The following is a 23,627-nucleotide window of genomic DNA, read 5'->3' on the forward strand; positions in this document are numbered from 1 at the left end:
GGATGGTGAGTGGGTGATGGGCAGAACAATAAGAAGGCATTTTGTGGGAAGACACCCCCCTCCAACTACCGCACCCCTCAGCCCCCGACAGCTTCTCAGGATGGGAAGCAGAAAGCAGGGCAAATAGTGACCCCGTGAGACCTCATTGTCGTCATAAGCGCTGACTGTAGAGTCGGCCACTTGTACGCGTATGTGTGTGTAGGCAGGACTTTTTCCACTTAGAGACTGCTTCTTTTCCCCGACAAAGATCCTCCAGGGAGAGGCAGGCATCTCGGCTTTGTCACATGGGGGGACTTACAGTAGGAGAATGCGAATGCTCTTCCCACACGTGGGAGGCTCCGCTTCTCCAAGAACACTCGGGAGTGCCTCCCATACCCGGAAGTGAAGACCGGGGGCTGGTTCTCTAATCTTTGCAACATATCTACGAGTACGCGCTGGGTACGGCCCATGTAATTTTTTTTTTTTTAATTTTTTTTTAACACTTATTTATTTTTCAGACAGAGAGAGACAGAGCATGAACGGGGGAGGGGCAGAGAGAGAGGGAGACACAGAATCGGAAGCAGGCTCCAGGCTCTGAGCCATCGGCCCAGAGCCCGACGCGGGGCTCGAACTCACGGAGTGTGAGATTGTGACCTGAGCTGAAGTCGGACGCTTAACCGACTGAGCCACCCAGGCGCCCCTGGGTACGGCCCATGTAAAAGTTCATCCTGGATTTGTAAAAATAAAACCTGTGAAATACACTATTCACAGCATGGGCCCCTCCGTGTGCTTACACACTCACTCACCTTCTCCTTTCCCTCTTCTTCAACCTGCACACGGGCACTGAGTTCTCTGTAAGGATCCATAAAGAGTTGCCACATTTTGGATAGAAACCGAAGAAAGAAAACACGTACTCCTGGAGAGAACTAGACGAGAACTAAATACACAGATGGGCCATTTGAAAAATTTAAAAAGAAGGTTATTGGGCATTCTTTGTAAGAACCACAGAAAATAAATACATCGTATAAGTTTGGGACCCGATGAAAGAGAAAGAAGAAATGAAGCCCGGCTGTGCTCTGCTCAAAGCATTCTCTGCTTTGGTGTGTTTGTAAACAGCACATCTTACTTTGCTAGTGTGGACGACAGCTTGAGAGAGCCTGGCCCAAGACCTCATTCACCGATCGGGTTTCCTCTTGTGTTTGTGATAAGTGAAACCCGACCTGCACTTTAACGAGAATCCGTCTGATATGTTTAGAATATGAGGTAAAGCTGCCCTCGAAGCAACAGAACTGCCTCTGTGCTTCATGCATTGCAGGCGAGGTCTCAGAGCCAACACAAGGAGACTGAAGCTTTAAATACTGGAGTTTGGATAATTCTGAGCATAGCGAGACTCCATGACCTGGCTAGTGTCATGAGCAGGTTAGAAGGCGGCGTGATCACCAAGGACCCATTCTTGGATTATCTGCAACCCAAACATACGTTCTTACTACGTCTCTATGCCATGCCTGGCACCTCTCGTCAGCTCCCCACTGGTCTAAGCATCCTAAGACCAGGTGTGGGCTCAGCATTTCTTTTGGTCCTCGACTCATACATCTTTCTTTTCTTTTTTAAAAAATTTTTAATGTTTATTTGAGACAGAGACAGAGCATGAATGGGGGAGGGGCAGAGAGAGAGACAGAGAGAGAGAGAGAGAGAGAGAGAGAGAGAGAGAATCCGAAGCAGGCTCCAGGCTCTGAGCGGTCAGCACAGAGCCCGACGCGGGGCTTGAACCCACAAACTGTGAGATCATGACCTGAGCCAAAGCCGGACGATTAACTGACTGAGCCACCCAGATGCCCCTCCATCTTTATTTTCTAAAGATGTCACTGCAACACCTTTCACGCTGAATGTAGCCCAGGACCTACCTAAGTGTGGGTTATGTTACAGTCACTTAAGCACACTAGATGATAAGCTTCTAGCTCTCCTTTTCCATCTTTACCCCCACAACATAGGAAAGTACTTGCCACTTAGTTGATAAAAAGGTGACTAGAAGTGAAAATCAGGAGACTGCTCAGACGTTGACTGCACTTCTGCTATGGGATCAAAAGTTCACAGGAGTGAAAACATTTCCCAAGAGTTGAAGACTCTGGATGTGGAGCCTGCTGTGTGGTGTGGAATATAAACTTGAGACTGGCAAAGTGGCAGGGGACGGTGGGAAGAGGGCTGGTGACGGCAGCAGATGCTGGGGCAGAGGAGGGACAGCCGGTGGTTCTGATTATTTATGAGATGCCAGGGACCCAGAACTTGGCCTGGGGGACACTGGGCTGCACACAGAAGCCTTGCCAGACACTCGCAAAGTTATCTGGCAGGGGGCAGAAGCCCTCAAAAAGGGAGGATGTTCTACTAATGAGCAGCGAGGGCTTGGAACACTAAGATTAGGGGAATTACTGTCATGTGACCACAGAACAGCCCCCCCCCCCCAACCCAGCCAACAAAGTCAAGAATACACCAGCTACATGGTTAATGCTGTCCCGAGGGCTTGACGGAATGAATTCTTTCCAATGCCATACTGCAATGATTTACCTCTTTCCTTCCTGATTTTGAAATAGCCCTGATTTCTAAATTTATAATGATGGCACTCTACAGGGACTTTTAATTCGTTTTAAAATCAGCTCGTCCTGACGCATAAAAATACCAATATCTCTCCCACTATAAAAGGATTCTCTTTCACTTGACTGTCTGAAATAAAACATGACAAGATAAATTTCAAATTGGTTTGTGCTCCACGGCTTCAAGGCAAAACACAAACCACACACGCAGACAAAGTTGATATAGATCTTGGTGAAGTGACTGATTCAATGAACTGAGAAACTGTAATTCTGTTTGCACTGAAAAGCGTCTAAAGCCAAGTCCACCCCCCAGAGCAATGCTGATGAGTTCTCTGGGTTCAGGGGGGGATTTTGCTCTCTATAGCCAAGACCTTTACACACGGCGTCCCATTGCCTTTAAAACAAACAGCAGGGGGAGGAATGTTCTGAAGCCCAAAGAAATACTTTCAGTTTCTTTCGTGACCAAATAAGTATATCTCACTGCTTGTCACTGTGAATATTAGTAGGCAGTCTTCGAGGGTGGTCAGTTACCCCTGAAAACTGAATTTGAAGGAAGGTAACTAACATATATACAGCGATTTGTGATTTATGTAATGTAGCATGTAATATTCACGACATCCTTGTAGGGAAGATATTCTCATTATGCCTAACCCTGCCCCATTCCAAAAAGGATTTACAAAAGAGACAAACTTCTTTCCCTTCATTCACAGAGGAAAAGAACAGGGGCCAAACCTTGAAAGTGATCGGCCAATGCTCACACACCCAGGTGTGTGGTCAAGTTGGACCCAGGTCTTCTGAATGCAAATGCCAGGATCTTTCTAGAACAATACACAAATGACACCATCGCCCCCCTTAAGGGAAACACGGAACTGTATGAAATATCAAAAGAGAAATCATCCTTGCCCTACTCACTCAGAAAGGAATTTGTTACTGAATAAAAGGTAAACATGCGATGGCTTCCTAAAAAGAAAGCATGATTTTTTTTTTTTTTCTTCACTAGCCTGGGTATTAATGAAATATCATCACGGTGGGTGAGACAGGGAAACTTGCAACAAGAAGCAGAGAACATGAGGGCTGAACAATTACTGTCCTCAAACTGCCATATTATAGACATGTCGACCCAATTTATCTGTTAAGCAGTTGAAAAAGATCAGGGTGGCATTACTCTCAAGTAAAGTAAAAAATTAGAAAAAATAAAAGAAATTTAAGAGATTAAAATGGGCGTCATCAAAACTAACTTTCTTAGCATTTCCTGAGAAATTAAACTCTTAAAAGCGAATGAGCCACTCCATTCAGGCCTAGAGTTCCTCTCCCTAATTGTTGATTTTGTTTCTTGTTTCCTCTTTGGGAAGGAGGGAACAGGAAGAATAAACTGGAAGGTAAAGTATAGACAGAAATTATGACCTGCTGCTTAGAAATTGTTAGCACGTGCTCATTAGAGAGTACACAGAACGGCAACAGGTAAGTCAAAAAATATATAACCTGATGCTACGGCTCCTTCTGGGTTTCATCCCCCACCGAAGCATTCAAGTGTTGTCCCGAGTAATTCTCGATATCAGTTTCTAAAGTAACAGCAGCTGAAACTCTGAGAACCGACCACAGGCATGCGCAAGAGTAAACACATGAAAATAAAGAAAAAAGGGAAAATTAAATGTGGCTGCCACACCAAGCATCTCTAACCAGATGGAGGTGTATTTATAACAAGTCAGCAAGCAGATCATCTTTTCGTCTAACCATGCAGCTCACAGAGTCAGACTGAATCCCTCCAGCCTCCTTGTAAGTGCACGTATGTGAGATGATCGCTAAGGACCCCTGCAACTCCACTCAGGGAATTTCCAACGTTTCTTTGTCTCCGTGCATTTGTGTATAAAAACTGGGGGGGAAAATAAAAGTAAAACAAACCTTCCCCAAACCAGTTATTTGATCATGTTGCTCTCTGCCAACAATTACGATTCTATTATGGACTAATGTCCGCTGGGAGAGCAGCCCAGCCCGGAATGAACTCCAGATTGGAGTCCACTTGATAAATATTTATGAGCAGGCCACGGACATGGTAACAAACGGAAACCTATCTAACCTTCTGAAGTGAAACATCTTCTTGTGGGTCATGCTGTTAACAGGGACATTCATAGTATTCAAGGATAGCAGTAACAGAAAGTTCTCCTTCTTACTCACTCCTATCTGGTATCATAGTCCTGGTTCATTTTTGGGGAACAACCAGGATGCAAATATAAGTGGTAAATTAATGCCTCCCCTCCCCTCCCCCCCACCCCTACCCCCCTGCAGGCAGCTGTGGACTCGGAAGACACCTCGATAAAGGCTCTGTAGTTTACAGACAGCAGGATCATTTCTGGAGGGCCTTCTGGCTTCCATGTGGTCGACAAGTTATTCTAGAGCCTGCCCAACAGGGGGAGGAAAACTGCCTCACAATGCAGGCCCGTGGCTCCCATCCTCCTTTATTAGACACTTAGAGATGTCTAACTCTGTTCTGGCACTCTGGGGAGTGGCCTGTTGGGGGTGAGGCTGTGTTCCTGGAGACGGACGGGCAGTATAGTCAGGAATACAGAGAAGCATCTGGAAAGAATATACATAGCTATATGGAAGACAGAGAACAGCCTAGCAACTCCCATAACAGAACAAACTCTCTCTAGGTACAGCAGGAGCCAACAGGCACAAATAGCTTCCTTTCCACTCGCCTATGTGCACCGTTCAGCGGCCCAAGTGACTTTGGGAAGATTCTAGACCTGTGGGACAAGAGCACACAGCTGAGCAGATCCTCAGTAGGGTATACAGAGAAAATCAGTCTGCTGAGAGATTCACTGGGGGACGTGCAGACCTTGCATACCCTCTGTCTAAAACACAATTATGACTGTAAGACAAAGCAGCCAGACTAGATGGTCTCAGATACAACAAATATTATGCTTTCTTGCAAGTGAACTCTACAATAAGATACAGAAGCTGAGGAATTTCAAGAAAATATCTAAGGGATCTGCTTAGTGAGAAGGAATCCGTGACTTTTATTTTTCAGTTCTCCGGGCAGGACGAAGGAAGCCAATTTTAATTTAACTCTCAAGCGGTCTTCAATGACCGACCTGTGCAGGATTGCAAGGGCTTCAACACGTTTGGACCTCAGACTCGTTTTAGGATTCGTACAAAATATTCTGACAATGACTCAGGAAAAGAAGGGGAGACTGAGATAAAAGTGGAGAAGGAGATCAGAGTCTCATTCCCAAATTCAGTAAGTGGTTGTGTGGCTTTGCACAGGTCACTTCACTTCTCGGAGTCTCAGTTTCTTCATCTGAAAGAAAGGGAAGGAATTTTCCATTTTTTATTTGTCTGTGTCTATTCTTTTTACCTTGATTTCATCAAGAAACCGAGCCCAGGTCACCACACTCGGTCAAAACGAGCCCTCTTTCTAAATTCTTCTACCGAGGATCATAAGTGTGCAGAGTTAGCTGGAAGCTAACTTCTTCTGAATGAACCCTCAAATCTCCAGGACGCCTCCAGCAACATGCAACTTTTTTACCAGCTGGTTCACTCTATTTGTGGAGAGCGAAATTGTCACCAATGTCTTCTGACAATATCCCTCCCCGCAACTTCTGCCCGTTCGTTCCTCTCGTCTCAAGTCACATGCGTGTTGACAGTGCTTGATTAGGAACAGAGAGATTTGGGAATTTTACCTTCCGACGTCACAATGTTACAATCTTAAATGGGGGGGAACAAAAAGACTCTTTTCTTCCGGTGGAAAAAGTCCTGAAGCTCAGCTAAGTCTTACAAATTGTATTAAGCAACGGAGGGAAAAAAATCCAACTAGCAATGATCCACCAGGTCAGCATCACACACAGAGTGGGGAGAATGGGAATTTTCCATGCAGTGGGACCGTCCACATAGATAATTCAAGACCATAATCATTCCCAACCCCCGAGTTTATGTGTTGTGGATTTTCTTTCCACGGACTTATTCTAATATTGTCAGTGTCCATGTTTCATTTCGCTGGCCCCAAACAGGCTCAACCAAGGAGGTTTGCAGCTGTTCTTTTAAACACCAGATCAACAGACCCAATGTAAGGAAGAACGCTGTCTCCACACGGCCTAGCAGATAACAAGATGTGCTTGAATTAATTAACGTAACTCACAGATAAACACTCATTTTTCAGGGATTTATAGTTCCAACGCTAGGAATCTATGCAGATTTGAACTTGTGAAGCAAATGATTCATATAAGTTTATTTGCATAACTGGACTCAAAGGAAGGAAAAGAGGAAAAGATAAAAACTGTACTATTGAATTGGTTATTTTCTTTCAAACGCTTATAAATAATGTAGATAATCTCTCCTTTTTTAAACAAAACTGTTTAACATCTGCTTTTTATAATATTGTTATTTCTTGTGAAACTCTGTTTGAAATTCTTGTTCCCAAGCATTACTTGCAAATATCAACTAAAATTCCCAAAAAAGAAACATGTGCACACCTCATAAGTCCAGTAAATTCTTGAATAACTGAAAGCCTTAGTCCAACAACACAGAATTCCAGATTACCTGGAGCTTGTCTTGCCACTGGATTTTATTTTAAAAAGTAGGAAGTTAAAGAACTCACCAAACTCCACACCCAAAAAACAAATAATCCAGTGAAGAAATGGGCAGAAAACATGAATAGACACTTCTCTAAAGAAGACATCCAGATGGCCAACAGGCACGTGAAAAGATGCTCAACGTCACTCCTCATCAGGGAAATACAAATCAAAACCACACTGAGATATCACCTCACGCCAGTCAGAATGGCCAAAATGAACAAATCAGGAGACTATAGATGCTGGCGAGGATGTGGAGAAACGGGAACCCTCTTGCACTGTTGGTGGGAATGCAAACTGGTGCGGCCCCTCTGGAAAACAGTGTGGAGGTTCCTCAAAAAATTAAAAATAGACCTACCCTATGACCCAGCAATAGCACTGCTAGGAATTTACCCAAGGGATACAGGAGTGCTGATGCATAGGGGCACCTGTACCCCAATGTTTATAGCAGCACTTTCAACAATAGCCAAATTATGGAAAGAGCCTAAATGTCCATCAACTGATGAATGGATAAAGAAATTGTGGTTTATATGCACAACGGAATACTACTTGGCAGTGAGGAAGAATGAAATCTGGCCTTTTGTAGCAACGTGGACGCAACTGGAGAGTGTTATGCTACGTGAAATAAGTCCTACAGAGAAAGACAGATACCATATGTTTTCACTCTTTTGTGGATCCTGAGAAACTTAACAGAAGACCATGGGGGAGGGGAGGGGGGGAAAAAAAGACACAGAGAGGGAAGGAGGCAAATCACAAGAGACTCTTAAAAACTGAGAATAAACTGAGGGTGGGTGGGGGGTGGGAGGGAGGGGAAAGTGGGTGCTGGGCATTGAGGAGGGCACCTGTTGGGATGAGCACTGGGTGTTGTATGGACACCAATTTGACAATAAATTTCATATTAAAAAATAAAATAAAATAAACATTAAAAAAGTAGGAAGTTACAAAATATATGTTATCTATTAAAACAAAAGACTTGTTGAGCATTCTACAGGTCAGTTTACATCCAGCCTAACCGTCTGTACTTGGAACACTTAAAGTCTGACACAAGAACAGCAAATGTTCATGATGAACACTTACCTCTGCCTCAAGTCCTTTTGTGAAACAAAGTAAAATATAAATCTTCTTTCATATCTAAAACCCTACTGCTTAGCACATTGATTACACTTTCATAGTGAAATGTTTGTGTTAACAAAAGTAATACACAGTGGTCAATTGGGAGGCGGTCTATATATTCAATTTTAAAAGACTCATGACTGTACGGTATATGGGATGTAAGACTGTAGAGTCTTAAGGTTTAAAGAGACCTTAGAGCTACATCTAACCCTCCTTAGTGTAGAGATCCTCCAAGAACATTCCAATATTAAAAAAAATTTTTTTACGTTTATTTATTTTTGAGAGACAGAGAAAGACAGAGCGTGAGCAGGGGAGGGGCAGAGAGCAAGGGAGACAGAATCTGAAGCAGGCTCCAGGCTCTGAGCTGTCAGCACAGAGTGGGGCTCGAACCCACAAACCGTGAGATCATGACCTGAGCTGAAGTTGGACGTTCAGCTGAGGGCACCACCCAGGCTCCCCGAACATTCCAATATTTTAAAAAATAGTTTGGGGTCAGAACTATATTGGACACACACACACACACACACACACTCATCTCATTACCTCACAATATTCTTATGAGACAGACAAATTAATCTTGCAAACAGGGAGAGAGAGAGAGGCTCAGAAAATGAAGAAGAGAATATGAGGAAGCAGAAAAAAAAATCAGAAAAAAACGTCCCCGGTTTTTGCCGATTTTTTCCTATGGTCTAAGAGCCAAGGATAAACAAGAAAGAAATCAGACAAGATGAAAATGCGCCTCCTTCTCCGTGGCCAACGCACACACCAGCATTCCATAATTAATTTACTGAGAAATATGTAGGAAGCCAAGCCAGCCCCTGGAGCACAAACCACGCACATAAATGCGAGCCTCCTCTCAGGATGTTACAGCACCACAGCAACAAACATATTTAGGATCTGCTCCCAACTTTGCACATTCAGGAATAATTGCACAACTAAAGAGAGTTACGAGGAATGCTAAAACCCTTTCTCCTAAGAATAACGAGTACGATTGTGTTTTTTATTTTAACTTAAAATTCAATAAGTATACACCTCCCTTTATTCCCCAAGGAGATAAATAACAGGAACGACTAAGTACCGCACAAAATACAGACACGGGATAAAGGTGGCAGTTTTAACTTTGAAATTCACCAATCTTGTCAGTTAAAGTCAGACCTAAAACATTAATTTATTCTGAAACATTAATTAACTGGAGCTTTTTTGCATTTAATTTTCTCTGGCATTTTGGAATCTATTCTAAGCCCTGTAGAAATGGCAGGTCTGATGTTATTAAAGTTAGCCTTTCGGAGAGTGCTCGAACTGAAGCCTCGAACACATTAAAAAATGCTGAGAGTCCAGATAATGCAAATCCAAAGTATTATTAAAGGGTATTCTTTACACATCATAGAAAAACCTTAATTTCATGAGAAATGAATTCAACTTTTAGGAAGGTTTCCATTCTGTATACTACCTGTGCCCCTCCAACTCCTCCGAAGAAAAATCTAACGCCAGTTTCCGTCCCTCCCTCCTTCCTTCCTTCAAGGGTCTATTGAGGGCCAAGTACACACCAGGCAGGTACCGTTGTTCTGAGTGGAACAAGCAAGGTTCTGTTTTTGTGCTGCTTACCGTCTAGGTGGGAAAATTACAAATAAGTAATAAACAAGACAGTATGTAAGAGTGCTGAGAACAATATAAAAGTAAAAGGGTGACGGGGCGCCTGGGTGGTTCATTTAGGTAAGCGTCCGTCTTTGGCTCAGGTCATGATCTCACGGTTCATGGGTTCGGGCCCCACGTCGGGCTCTCTGCTGACAGACCAGAGCCTGGAGCCTGCTTCGGATTCTGTGTCTCCCTCTGTCTGTCTGCCCCTCCCTCGCTCGTGCTCTCTCTCTCTCTTAAAAATAAATAAACATTAAAAAAAAAAAAAAAAGTAAAAGGGTGATATGATCAAGAGTGACCAGGAAGCCCTCTTTGAAGAGGCAGCACTACGTCAAGTCTTAAAAATCAGAAGTTGGCCACACAAGGATCTAGGGGTAAACGTCTCAGACACAGAGATGACTACTGCCCCTGTGGGAAGGTGAGACCGAGCTGGGCACGCTTGAGGAGTAGGAAGGTCACAGTGGCTGAGCCACCAGGCAGGGGAAAGCGTCCCCTACTGAGAGGGAAGCCTAGGTGAAGAACAGGGGTGTGTGTGTGTGAAGGGGGGTGAGATCATGAGTTTATGAGTGTGTGTGTATGTGTGTGTGTGTGAGAGAGAGAGAGAGAGAGAGAGAGACAGAGTATGTGTAGGGGAGTGGGGATCAAGAGTTCTATTCTGGACATGTAAAGTTTTAAATGCCCACTTAAAAGAATGGTTCTAATAAAACAATCATTTATAGCAATTACATGATCAAGGGAGAATTTGGAATGGATGCCACTTTGTATGGCCACATTGGGTAGAAGACTGTGGTTCTTTAATAAGCTGTGTTCCATTCTGTGAGTCACTTTAGATACTCATTTTAATTAAGCAATATTTAATTTAATATGTCCCAAATTCAATATAGTAAGTCATAAAAAAATATCCATTAAGAAAATCCTTTCAGGGTCGCCTGGGTGGCTTAGTTGGCTATATCAGACTTTGGCTCAGGTCACGATCTCCCAGTTCGTGAGTTCAAGGCCCACATCAGGCTCACTGCTGTCAGCACAGAGACTGCTTCGGATCCTCTCTCTCTCTCTGAGCCTCCCCTGCCTGTGCTCTCGCTCTCTCGCTCTCTCAAAAATAAATAAGCATTAAAACCTATCATTTAATGCCAAAGAGTCCTTTTAGAAACCACAAAGATTATTTCTATTTTACAGCTATAGTGTGCTCTTACAGACACAAATTCGTTCCCAGAATGCAAATCGACAAGTGACCTGGGGTTAAGTTTTACATTAAAATGTGTGCAGCAGAAGTCGTGTAATAGAAATTAGAGGCAAAAGACTTAGTCGTGCTCCACATGCCAAGAACTAGCGTCTGGCTGGTCATGTCAGTGTGACAGCACGTCCGTGTGTGTGTTTGCAAGGATGAGAGCTGTTGGCTGACAGTGGAAGGAAGGAGAATTCACCTCCTTTCCAAGTCAGACTGTCCCAAATGATGACACTTCCTGACTTGGGATTCTACGAGTTTGAATGTAGGTGGATTTGGTGTAAACTGTTAGAAAAAAAAAAAAAAAAAACAGGTGATACAGACGTGGGAAAAATGAAACTAGACATCTTACTAAAGTAGAAAATTATGAGGCAGCACGGAATTCCATGAGCACATCTACTTCCCAAGCCTCGGCTCTCCAGAGCCAGTACAATCTCACTGCATTGTTCCTCTTTACCGTCCAAGACATTCTTGTGTCTGAGAATCATCAGTCTGAGGGCAAGATCTACATACTTCAGATTATTTGAATTTAGAGGATTATGACTATCACGCACACAGGGGCCAAAAGTTTTTATTCCGAGTGTCCTTGCCAACAGTTGGGAAAATGCCGCCTTGCTCTCTATTAACAAATCCTCAGAGGGGAGAACTCCCCCGTAACATAGCTGTCTGTCAAGGGAGACTGCCTAAAAACCCATCATAAGCATCTCAGAAATGCTATTTCCCATATACCGACCAATGCTACTGATGGCTGTGTTCTCTGAGAAACTGCTAAGGAGAAATTTTAACAACTATTGGACTTGCAAGGAAGGGCTCCCTTCTCGTTGCTCTAGGAGACGAAGCCTCTCCAATCCGGGTTCAAAAAATCCAGACCATCCTATGACGTGCTGCCTTCAAACACGCTCAGTAGTCCAAAGGTGACGGGGTCACCTCATGAAAATAAAGTCCCGGGTGCGTGAAAGAGACAGCCTTCGCGGGGGAGCAGAGAAGTAGTTACAGCCAAGAGGAAGGATGGGTTGAAGGCACGCAGGATGGGTGTTGAAGAACTAGGAGGAGTTCGTTGGGTTAAGAGGGTTGGGAGATGGAGATGACATTTCAAAGGCGGCGTTGACTGTGTGACAGGTGATGGCCGAATAAGGTGCCTCCTTGGATTACAGGGTGGGGGGGGGGGGGGAGGGGAGGGGACAGGAATGAGCCTAGAGACGACACTGTTGCCAGTGCCATAAAGGAGGGCCCTCGAGGTCCTGCCAGAACGTGACCGTTACCCTGATGGAAATGATGACACACGAATTCTGAGTCGGGGGTGTGGACACGATCAAATGTGCATTTTAGATACAGCACTGGCAGCATCTGGAACATGGATCGGGGTAAGGCTCGGGGCTTACAGCGTGCCAAGAACTGGTTAAGATAAACTAACAAATTAACGTATGTAAAACAGAAGTACTGATGCATGCTACACCATGAATGAACCTTGAAAATACTGTATGTAAAAGAAACCAGTCACAAAAGGCCAGATATGTTATGATTCCACGCATATATGAGATATCTAGAATAAGCAGTCCGATGGAGACAGAAAAGCACATTGGTGGTTGCCAGGGGCTGGAAGAGGGAAGAACAGGGAATGGGGTCTCCTTCTGGAGTGACAAAGCATTCTAGAAAGTCCTAGGGGCGCCTGGGTGGCTCAGTCGGTTAAGCGTCCGACTTCAGCTCAGGTCATGAGCTCATGGGTTCGTGGGTTCGAGCCCCGCGTCGGGCTCTGTGCTAACAGCTCGGAGCCTGGAGCCTGCTTTGGATTCTGTGTCTTCCTCTCTCTCTCTGCCCCTCCCCTGCTCGCTCTCTCTCTGTCTCTCTCTCTCAAAAATAAACTTTAAAAAAAAAAAAAAAAGAGTTGGGAAGGAAAAAAAAGTCCCGATAGTTGTACAACATTGTGAAGGCACTAAACACCACTGAATTGTACACTTTATTTTTTATTTTCATTTTAGAAGTTGTTTTTTTTAATTGAAATTTTAGTTAACATGCAGTGCAATATTAGTTTCAGGAGTAGAATTCAGTGATTCATCACTTACATACAACACCTAGTGCTTATCACGACAAGTGCCCTCCTTAATACCCATTACCCTGAATGAAGGGTACCCTTTAAAGTAGTGACAATGGTGACTTTTACTTCAAAAATCATTACATCTTTGTAAATCTAATCATTCAAGACCCACATAAGTGAACCTTCTTAGCCTGGGAGCATGACCATCTGTCCTTCCCTCCTTCCTACCCTCTGACACCCCCCTCCGCCTCCTTTTCTTTATTCCCAGCTTGCGAGAGACCTTGGACAAAGTCAAGCAAACCCCGCAGTCCTCACTGTCTTCTGCAAAATGGGATGTGCACGAACCTGATCGTCTTATAAATTTTTCGGCTCTAATGACTGAAGGACAACTTACTGGGATGACGTAGGGCTTATGCAGGGGACACCTCCAGCAGAGAGCGGGCACAGGGCATGAGAGCCCCCCTTCCTCCAAAGTGTCTGCAACTGTTCTAGCCGGTGAGGTGATCTGCTGAAGATTTTTAAGAGTCTGTCCGTGTTCTCTGAAAGTTCTACAAGGCAGCAGCAGTTAGAAAGGAAGCTAATAACCTATTCTTCTAAGGTAAAAAAACAAAACAAAACAAAACAAAACAACCCACAAAATGTATTTTTCCTTGGTTTTTAATTAAAATTGACCTTTCTGAATCTATGGCTGGAGGCAGCTATAGTAATGAAAAACGATGTCATTTACTGGTGATACTAACAGTGTGGCAGTACGATGAAAAAGGTTACAATCATCATAGAATTCCTAGGTCTCTGCACACCATCTAATTGTTGGGGCGAGGTCAGGGGGTGGGGGGAGATACAGATTGAGAGACATTATAATCACACTTGAGCCAAGGACTGACCCAACCTCATCTGAAACCCATTTGGGGATTCTCGGGAATTCAGTCTCAGCTTTTCCTTTAATTCTTCCCAACAACCGGAAAAGCCAGGGGGAAAGGGTTCGTTCCGCCCAAAGGAGATGGAATTTTGACACTAGGGGTCACCAGCCTCTTAAACTGTGAATAAGAGGAGACCAGTGCCTCTCCCAAGGGGTGGGTGGGAAGGAAGGAAGGAGAAAGGCTGGGAGAAGGAGGAAGGTGAAATTTCGGGAGGCATAAAAGAAACTGACTTTTCTTCTTCAAAGAAGGTGGGGGTGGGGATGGAGGAGGCGGGAGTGTGTCTATGGAATGCCTCTCAATGGCTAAGTGCCTCGGAGCCTTCTCCCTAGAATCCAGAATGTTTTCTTCTGACACTGAGGAAGAAAGAGGCTGCTTCCTTTTTCTCCCTCAGCAAGTCAACCAAACTGAATGCCAGATGCAGGGGCGCCTCCAGGAAAGGAACGACCTTCTAAGGGACACGTGAAGAAAAGCTCTGCTGAACTGGGATTAAGCTATTTCTCTAAAACTCCTCCTGTATTTTGGATTACCCCAAACTCGGGGTGCAGGAAGTGATTATATCCAGAATAAGAGATACCCGTAAGTGTAGTGACTACAGTGTAGACTTGAATTGTTAAGCAGAATGAGAGCCAGTGCTGGGGTTCATGTCGGGAACACTTCATAACAGGTGCGTGGGGGTTTTTGGTTTGGTTTTGGGTTTTTTTTTTTTTACCATGTTATTAAACTCCCTACCCCTCCCCTCCGGCCTGGTTAATTACTTACAAGCACTGTGACAGGTGTCCTTCTCCAGCTTTTTCAACACACAAGCAAATACGCAGCTCCTTGTGCCACGTTTTGTACCCACTTCTTAGTGAGTGCTTACTGGTGTGCATGGACCATCCACCCCGTTTGCTTTGCACAAAACCCTAAGGACGTGAGTGCTATAGTGAGCCCCATTTTTATAGACAGGCAAACTAATGCTAGAGAAGTTAAGTGACTGCTCAAAGTCACTCAGCCTTAGAGATATCAAGTCTATGCCAGACCTGGGATCTTAACTGTTATGCCAACACATGGCATCTACCTTATGTCAAATGATACAAAACTAGCTTGTTTTTTTGTTGTTGTTGTTGTTGTTTTTTAATGTTTATTTATTTTTGACAGAGAGAGACAGAGCATGACCAGGGGAGGGTCAGAGAGAGAGGGACACAGAATCAGAAGCAGGCTCCAGGCTCTGAGCTGTCAGCACAGAGCCCGACGCAGGGCTCGAACTCACGGACCGCAAGATCGTGACCTGAGCCTAAGTCGGATGCTCAACCGACTGAGCCACCCAGGCGCCCCTAAACTAGCTTGTTTTTAATGGCTGCATGGTATTACATATAAAGAATACTCCAAATTTTATTTAACCTATTCTCTTACTGAGGGGCATTTAGGCTGCCCCCAGGTTTTCTCTACATAAATTCTGCTCTGGTGAATTTCTGTAGCACAGCAGTAGATAGACTTGCTATGTTAAAAGTCGCTATGCTTTTTTTTTTTTTTTTTAACGTTTATTTTTGAGACACAGAGTACGAGTGGGGGTGTGGGGCAGAGAGACAGGGAGACACAGAATCCGAAGCAGGCTCCAGGCTCTGAGCTGTCAGCACAGAGCCCGACGCGGGGCTCGAACCCATGAACCGTGAGATCATGGCCTGAGCCGAAGTTGGTCGCCCAACTGACTGAGCCACCCGGGCACCCCAAAAGTAGCTATGTTTTAAGTTTGGATAGATACGACCCTCCTAAACAGCCGACATAAACCTAAACTTCCAGTAAGAGTGTAGGAGAAGGCTCTTTTTGCCACACCTTCCCAAGCATCAGACATCACAGGTCATTTTAATTTTTGGCGACTGATCGATGAAAATTGAATCCAATAGTCATTTTCCTTGATCGTAAGCAAAGGTATTTTGATGCTTATTAGCCAACTGTATTTCTTACGTGACTGTTCATATCCTCCCCACACTTTTCTGTTCCATTGTCTTTCCTTACTGATTTGTGGTAGCTCTCTATAAATTCTGAACACAACACTATACATGTTTCATATACTTTAATTTCATTTATAGTTTCTTTTGCCATAATTTCACAAAACTGAATTTGTTAAACGTTTTAAGACTCCAGGGTTCCTTGTCATGCTTCTAAAGACCTTCCCCACAACTATAAAAAATATATTGCTTTATATTTCCTTCTAGAATTTTATAGATTTGAAATGCAGTGTGTGGCATGAACCGGGGATCTAAATATATATTTTCCCAAAGAGATTGCCAGTTGACTTAACACTATGGTTGAGCCTTGAACAACAGGGGTTTGAACTGCAGGATGCACTTATACACAGATTTTTTTTTTAAATAAATACCCTGGAAAATTCTTTGGGGATTTGCAACAATTTGAAAAAAACTCACAAACAACATGTGTGTCACTAATCATCTCCTCATGAGCAGTTCATCTCTCTGGCAAAGCGCATATCACAGTAAAAAACTGATCTCTCATGGTCCTCCTTAAGTTTTAGGGGGAATCAAGAGTTACATGTAGATTTTTTACTGCATGGGAGGTTGGCAACTGTAACTCCCCTGTTGCTCGAGGGTCAGCTATAGATATTAAATAGTTCATCCTCTCCTACTGATCTGAAAGTTTTATCTTCATACTAAATTCTCATGCACACATAGATCTATTTATAGGTTCTCCGTAGCATATTATAAAATCTAGTAGGGCAAATGCCCCCCAATTGTTTCTTTTTAAATACATTTCTGTGCCATTTTTGCTTATTCTTTTATATGAACTTTAGAAGCAACTTGTCAAGCTTTAAAAAGAAATTCTAGGGGGACTTTATTGGAATTGCATAGAAGTGTTACATTAATTTGGAGAAAACTTGCTTTATAATACTGAGTTCCTAGCCAGAAGTGGAATGTATCTCCTTTTATTAACACCTCTGCCTACACTTCAGTAAAGTTTTAGTTTGTCTCCTACACATTTTTTGTCAACTGTACTTTCTTAGTTTTACAGATTGTGATGCAGTTGTGAGAGGTATCATTTTTTCCCAGAATACTGTGTATGTGGTGAATGCTGTCTTATAGGAAAAATATTTATTTCTGTTGATTCATATTCTTTCTTTTTAATTTTTTTAATGTTTATTTATTTTTGAGAGAGAGAGAGAGAGAGAGAGAGAGACGAGTACAAGCAGGGGAGGATCAGAGAGGGAGACACAGAATCCTAAGCAGGCTCCAGGCTCTGAGCTGTCAGCACAGAGCCCGACGCGGGGCTACAACTCACAAACCATGAGATCATGACCTGAGCCGAAGTCAGATGCTTAACTGACTGAGCCACCCAGGCGCCCCTTGTTGATTCATATTCTAATGATGAAACAAATCGGCTGAAGATTTCTCTCTTTTAACCGACTGCGTCTGACATTTATAGCACATGGAGATAATTATATAGGTTTCAGCATTTTATCCTATTAACTTACTGAATTACACTGGCTTCCTAATATTGGACTATGCTTACCTTCCTACTCTAAGCTGTATAATATCATGGTGTATTATTCTGCTAATGATGTGTATTCTGCTGATGAGTGAGCTAGCTCCACATTTTCTTGGTCATATTCTCGTCTGGTTTAGTTAACAGAACTTAAGCTGATCTGGAGAGTCAACCCGGATGCTTACTGTCTCCCTCTAAGCTTTGGAGGCAAACAAGGTGCCAATACCAAAATCTATATCTGGTATTTAGGAAGGAGATTAGCTACTTCTCATAAAGGACTCAGATGGTTGGTTAGGACAGAAATGGAAGGAAGGGTGGATAGACGGATGGACAGAAGAGTAAGTTTCTCCTATGGTTATTTTCTATTCATATATTCTTTCGAGTCACTTCTGATAGTTTAATAATAACCGTGAATTTTCAAATTCACTATTAAAAAGAAAGATGCATAGAAAATGCTTGTGAACCTTCGGTTGTATCTTCCTCCTCTCTCCCATTAAGCTTGCCAGAGCCCAAAGGTGTCTCTATTTTATCAATGTTTTCAAAGAAAAGTGTTTTCAATTTTATCTATCAAACCGGTGAGGCTTTTGTTGCTTTAAACATGTTTTCTAGAATTTCTGAAGTTAGAGTTATTACATTGTTAGACGTTTGGGGTAAATCTGCTCTTTTCCCTCAAATACTGATGTGAATGCTTTTATTTTCAGTAATTCTAAGTTTCTTACAAATATTTTTGGACTGTAGTTTGTACTTTGATAGCCGCTTTGGCCACAGCTTATGGGTTTCTATATGAAGTGTTCTCATTCCCTGTAACTTTTTTTTTTAATTATTTATTTTGCATTTATTTATTTTTGAGAAATAGAGTGAGACAAAGCACGAGTGGGGGAGGGGCAGAGAGAGAAGGAGACACAGAAGCCGAAGCAGGCTCCAGGCTCTGAGCAAGAGGTCAGCCCAGAGCCTGATGCGGGGCTCAAACCCACGAACCATGAGATCATGACCTGAGCCGAAGTCGGACACTCAACCGACTGAGCCACCCAGGCGCCCCTCATTCCCTGTAACTTCTAAATAGACTTTTGTTCTAATTATGATTTTATTCTTTAACTCAGAGTTTTAAAAATGTTCATACAAAAAAGCGTACATGAATATTCACAGCTTCATTACTCATAATAACCAAAAGGTGGAAATAACCCAAATGTACATCAATGGATGAATGGATTTAAGAAAGTGTTACAGTCACACAAAGGAGGGGCACCTGGGTGGCTCAGGTAGTTAAAAGTGTGTGACTCTTGATTTCGGCTCAGGTCATGATGTCACGGTTCATGACTTCGAACCCTGCGTCGGGCTCTGTGCTGACAGCGTGGAACCCGCTTGGGTTTCTCTCCCTCTCTCTCTCCCTCTGCCCCTTCCCTGCTAACGTTTTGTCTCTCTTTCTCAAAATCAACTTTAAAAAGTCTACTATACTCACATAATGGAATGTTACTGAGCCGTGAAAAGAAATCAAATTCTGATTCGTGTTACAACATATATGAACCCTGAAAACAAGCTACGTGAAAGAAGCCAGATACAAAAGGACACATATTCCACGCCTCCGATTATGTGAACTGTCTACAGTAGGCAAATATTATAGAAGGCGGGACATGGCTGCCAAGGGCTGGGGACAGCAGTGAGTGGGAAGGGAAGACTAGTGGGTTCAGGACTCTGTTGGAGGTGATAAAAACGTCCTGAAATCACATAGTGTTTATGGTCGCATAATTCTGCGAAAATACTAAAAAAACCACTGAACTGTACACTTCCAAAGGGTGAATTTTAGGGGGTATGAGTTGTATCTTTTTATGTTTGTTTAGTTTTGAGAGAGAGGGAGAGAGAATGAGTGGGGGAGGGGCAGAGGGAGACAGAGAGACACAGAATCGGAAGCAGGCTCCAGGCTCCAAGCTGTCAGCACAGAGCCCGACGCGGGGCTCGAACTCACCGACCGTGAGATCACGACCTGAGCCCAAGTCGGATGCTCGACTGACTGAGCCGCCCAGGCGCCCCGGGGAAGAGGAGCATTTTAAAACTTTAAAAAGTTGCTAGACCTGGTTAAGACTGTCCTTATCGCTGACATCTGGTATTACTGGATCTTATTTGAAGAACCTGGACTACGTATGGCACCTAACTTGTAACATGCACAGATTTTCTCTGGGGCCTGGTCCATAATCGATCTTTGTGACACAGGAGTGCCTGAAAAGAAGACGTGCCCTCCTTGTGCTGGCTATTCAAGTTTGCTAATGGAGTTACTAACATTTTCTATACGCTTTCTTTTGTTATGGGGTTTCTGGACAACTTCTGAGAGAGACACTATGACTGTGTTTTTTCACAAGTACTGTAATATTTTATTTTACTAAGCTTCTATTTAAATTCCTGTTGACATACAATGTCGTATTGGTTTCAGGTGTACAATATAGTGATTCAACACTTCCAGACATCACCTGGCGCTCATCACAAAGGCCCCCCCTTAATCCCCACCATCGATTTAACCCATCCCCCACCCACTTCCCCTGTGGTAACCATCCGCGTGTTCTCTTTAATTAAGATTCTTACTGTCATATTAAAAAAAAAAAGTTTATTTATTTTTGAGAGAGAGAGAGTGAGTGAGGAGGGGAGGGGTGGGGTGGGGGGGACAGGGGATCTGAAGCAGGCTCTTGGCTGACAGCAGACAGCCCAGTGCGGGCCTCGAACTCACAAACCGCGAGATCATGACCTAAGCGAGGGTTGGACACTCAACTGACTGAGCCACCCAGGCGTCCCTTACTGTAATATTTTAAATAAACATAATGCACTTTGGATAAATAATGTCACTAATCTAGTAAAGTTCTACATTTTCTCCGGCAAACTGGCTTCTAAATGCAACTTTTCCCAGCTCCTTTTGTATATTCTCCATCAGTTTCACTTACAAGGAACACATCACCCTACTGTTGAAAAAAAAACATCCAGAGATTCATGTGCAAACTCCCTGCCAAGTTCGGTGCCACAAAAGAGGGTCGTAGGTGGCACAGGCAATCAATAAAGATCACAAATAAGGACAATTAAAATCAACAAGTAACTCAGACTAAAACAAAAATCACAAGGAAAGAAATCACACCTAAAACTGGGCATTTAGAATCCCTACCATGTGATTTAGTGACAGAAACTAAACACTCTGGTGTGGCCTAATGGAAAAGAAAAACTACTGTCATTTTTTTTTTTTTTTTCCTGTTTAGGAGCTGATGCCCTGAATCCTGGAAACTGCAGGTTCATTCCGAGGGCAGGCCTCATGTGATGTTTAAAGGGGAAAAAAAATTAACCTTGTGCACACCTCCTATATTCAAGATCATTAATGAAAAGCCAGAATGTTTAATTTGCTCTGATGTTTCTGCTTTCTGTCATTTTTGTATAGTTAACAGGATCATAATTTAAGTAAGTCACACATTGTAAATAACCTGGCTATATTATTCGCTCCTCCTTAGTAATTAGACCACCTTTTGTTACAGAGAATCCTATAAACCATTTAACCATGAGTGGTTGTAAACTGCTCGTATTAAAAATTGGGTGCTCCCTCTCCTAAGCTGAATGGCACCAAGGAAGCCACGTACCTTTTTGTTTTGTCTCTACATCACTTTCATTTTACTGGAGTTTCTGGAATCGATTTGATAATTTGATCATTTCAATACAGGCATAAAGAGCTACCATAAAAAACTTTTGGAAGAAAGCGGTCCCTACCGACCCTGTCGCTTTATATCAGTGCAGAGGAGAGGGGAGTGTTGCACGGATTTGTAATCTACTCTCCAAGCCGTTTCTCCAGCCTTTTTCGAAGATGATAAAACCATTTGGCACAGCAAGAACTATGGACGTATTTTAACAAAGAAAACAACGAAGAAAAAAAAAAAAACCCGGTCGTCTCTCCAGTTTCACAAGGAGAGCAAAGCAACCTGCAGCTTTGTGTTATTTGAGATTACTTGAAATGCCGATCGGTCAGGATGTTAAAATCACGCCTGCAAAAATCATGCTAAGACTCCCAGTCTTAGAATAAAGGACACTTGCAAAGAGGAGGAATCCTTTTTACCCAAACGTAGAGGAAGTGTGGAGACTATTTTGCTTTTATTGTAGTAAAAAATACATAGCATTAAATTTATCATCTGAACCATTTTCAAGCGCACTGTTCAGTTGTGTGAAGCATATTCACATTGTTGCACAAGAGATTGTACTATTTTGGTTACTTTAAATATTTCAGACACTCATCTGAACGATACGGTATCTGTGCATTTGTGACTGGCTTATTTTGTTCAGCGTAATAATGTCTTTGAGGTTCATCCATGTCATAGCAGGTCTCAGAACTTCCTTATTTTGAAAGGCTTAATAAGATTCTGTTGTATGTATAAACCACATCTTCTTTAGCCATTCATCTGTCAACGAACATTTGGGTTGCGGTGTTCAAACACCTCTTCAAAACCCAGCTCTAGGGGCACCTGGGTGGCTCAGTCCATTAAGTGTCCGACTTTGGCTGAGGTCATGATCTTACATTTCGTGGGTTCGAGCTTCCCATTGCGCTCTGTGCTGACAGCTCAGGGGCCTGGAGCCTGCTTCAAATTCTGTATCTCTCTCTCTCTCTCTGCCCCTCCCCCACTTGCACTCTGTCTCTCTCTGTCTCTCAAACATAAAAACAAACAAACAAACAAACAAACAAAAAACCACAACAGCTTTCAATTCTTTTGGATATACACCCAGGAATGGAATTGATGGATCACGTGGTAATTCTTTCAGGTTTTTGAGGAAACTCCATACTATTTTCCATAATGGCTGCCCCATTTTACATTCCCAACAACAATGCACAAGGGTTCCAATTTTCCACGTCCTCACCAAATGCTTGTTTCTTTCTTTCTTTCCCTTTTCTTTTTCTGATAGTTGCCATGCTAATGCACATTAGGTGACGTCTCATTGTGGTTCTGATTTCCGTTTCTTTCGTGATTAGTGATGTTGAGCATATATATATATATATATCCATATATATATATGGATTATATATATATATATATGGATTATATATATATATTATCCATATATATATGGATTATATATATATATGATTATATATATATAATCCATATATATATATAATCCATATATCCATATATATATGGATTATATATATATATATATCCATATATACATGGATATATACATATGTAATGGATAAAGGATCTGCATAGCCAGTTCCCCAAAGAAGATATATATATCAAGATATATATATCTTCTTTGGGGAACTGGCTATGCAGATCCTTTATCCATTACTTAAACAGGTTATTTGGTTTTTTGTTGTTCAGTTGTAGAAGCTCCTTATACTCTTGATGTTAGCCCCTTATTAGATATATAATTTGCAAATATGTTCTCTCATCCCACTCTGTTGATTGTTTCTTTTGATGTACAGAAGTTTTTAAGTTTAATGGAGTCCCACTTGTCTATTTTTGCTTTTGTTGTCTGTACCTTTGGTGTCATATCCAAGACATCATTGCCAAACCCAATGCGCTAAAGCTTTTCCCTTTGTTTTCTTTTAGGGGTTTTATTTCTTCAATCCACATGAGTTATTTTTAAAGGTAGACCAGAAACTACAAAACATTATGTTGTTTGATATCAGAACACATTGCTGACAGAATCAGTTCACTATATCTTATCCTCATTATGCTTTCAACTCCAGGTTTCTAAATTAAGTGGACTGATGTGGTTAAGACTATGACAATTACAGTTAGGAAAAATATGCTTTTTCGGGGGTACAGTCAAGAAATAATCAAAGAAGTTTATTCTGCTAGCTAGCAAACTAGAACAGTACATAAAACAGTACTTTCAAGGGGCGCCTGGGTGGCTCAGTCGGTTGAGCGTCAGACTTCGGCTCGGGTCATGATCTCATGGTTCGTGGGTTCGAGCCCCGTGTCGGGCTCTGCGCTGATAGCTCAGAGCCTGGAGTCTGCTTCTGATTCTGTCTCTCCCTCCCTCTCTGCCCCTCCCCTACTCACGCTGTCTCTCTCAAAACAAACAAACATAAAAATAAAACATTAGAAAAACAAACAAAACAAAAAAAAC

At 42.6% G+C, this 23,627-nt stretch overlaps 1 protein-coding gene across 3 annotated transcripts in view; it reads right to left on the bottom strand.

Annotated features, from left to right (window-relative positions):
- The window catches only part of JAZF1 (JAZF zinc finger 1), a 340,318-nt gene that overhangs the window by 182,892 nt on the left and 133,799 nt on the right, over positions 1-23,627 (bottom strand). The window contains exon 1 of one of the 3 annotated variants that reach the window (XM_042920935.1): positions 13,538-13,691. The exons of the other annotated variants lie outside the window; for them this stretch is intronic. The gene's annotated coding sequence lies outside the window, so the exon portion shown is untranslated. Of the gene's footprint in view, positions 1-13,537; positions 13,692-23,627 lie in introns of those variants that run through there. 3 annotated transcript variants of the gene reach the window in all.

Source organism: Panthera leo, chromosome A2 (assembly GCF_018350215.1).
Source record: "Panthera leo isolate Ple1 chromosome A2, P.leo_Ple1_pat1.1, whole genome shotgun sequence".
Taxonomy (NCBI): domain Eukaryota; kingdom Metazoa; phylum Chordata; class Mammalia; order Carnivora; family Felidae; genus Panthera; species Panthera leo.